At 64.1% G+C, this 1308-nt stretch overlaps 1 non-coding gene across 1 annotated transcript; it reads left to right on the forward strand.

Moving 5' to 3' along the window:
- Window positions 1-689: 689 nt before the first annotated feature.
- Window positions 690-843, forward strand: LOC122801904. The gene has a single exon (XR_006364820.1). It is a non-coding gene; the product is annotated as a 5.8S ribosomal RNA (ribosomal RNA).
- Window positions 844-1308: the final 465 nt, after the last annotated feature.

The raw sequence follows: 1308 nt of genomic DNA on the forward strand, positions 1-1308 counted from the left end.
GACGATCAGATACTGACCATAAACGATGCCGACTAGCAATCTGGCGGTGTTATTCCCATTACCCACCGGGGAGCTTCTGGGAAACCAAAGTCTTTTGGTTCCGGGGGAAGTATGGTTGCAAAGCTGAAACTTAAAGGAATTTATGGAAGGGCACCACCAGGAGTGGAGCTTGCGGCTTAATTTGACTCAACACGGGAAACCTCACCTGGCCCAGACACGGAAAGGATTGACAGATTGGCCCAGAGTGCCCCATCGCCACCATGAGGGGATGGCAGCAAGGGGGCACGCACAGCCCAGTGGTGCGGTCCGCCACACACCCCAGAGGCAGCCAGCTCCCCCACGCAGCAGGGGGAAGGGAGAGGGTACCATCCTGGTAGGGGGGTGGCGGCCTACCCTCCGGCCATGTGGGGCCACCCCGGGGGTAGCACAATAGAGTCCTCTCCCCTCGATGTCGGTCGCGGGTACCTGCAGAGGATGCCCCGCCCCACACAGGCCGTTGGTTCAAAGACCAGGGTGGTCAGCAGTGTGGCCGCATGCTGGCTGCCACAGGACTCCCTGCTGTCCTGCTGCATGGGGGCCAGAAACCTTGGTCCAGGTGCCTGTGACAACACCCGTGAAACCTCGCGTGCTCGTCTCGAGGTGCGACGCCGGGCGGGCGGCGGTGCACCCCGGCGGACGAGAAGCAGAATGACTCTGAGTGGTGGATCACTCGGCTCGTGCGTCAATGAAGAATGCAGCTAGCTGTGAGAACTAATGTGAATTGCAGGACACATTGATCATCGACACTTTGAATGCACTTTGCGGCCCCGGGTTACTCCCGGGGCTACGCCTGTCTGAGGGTCGTCATGCCTTCCATCACCCCAGGGGGTCGTCTGGCCCCCACAGAGGGTGCAGCCGGGGAGTCGAGGGAGCCTGCGGCAGGCCGCCTGTCCCCCCAGGGAGAGACGCGGATGGAGGAGACAAGTCCCCCTGCTGCCCCGAGCTGGGAAGCCCGTCCGAGGATGGGAGAGAGCAGGTGCGTGTCAGGCCCACCCCCCTGGAGGCTGTCGGTGCTAGTGCCACCAGGCTACCCTCCCGGGGTGGATCCCGATGCCCACCCAGTTCTCGCATACCAGGGCCGTGTCGGCTGTCCTCCTCCCACCCCCGGAAGACCGGCGGCAGGGGTGGTGGTGGGGCCGCGAGGGTTCCCAGGGAGGGGGAAAGAGGACGGCCTGCCCATCCACCCCACAGGGCCCCCGCTGTCCCACCGCCACCCCCCCCCTGTGACCCCACTTGGAACGCGACCTCAGATCAGACGTGGCGACCCGT

The sequence above is a fragment of the Protopterus annectens genome, chromosome 1.part0 (genome assembly GCF_019279795.1).
Source record: "Protopterus annectens isolate FY-2018-M chromosome 1.part0, PAN1.0, whole genome shotgun sequence".
NCBI lineage: Eukaryota > Metazoa > Chordata > Ceratodontiformes > Protopteridae > Protopterus > Protopterus annectens.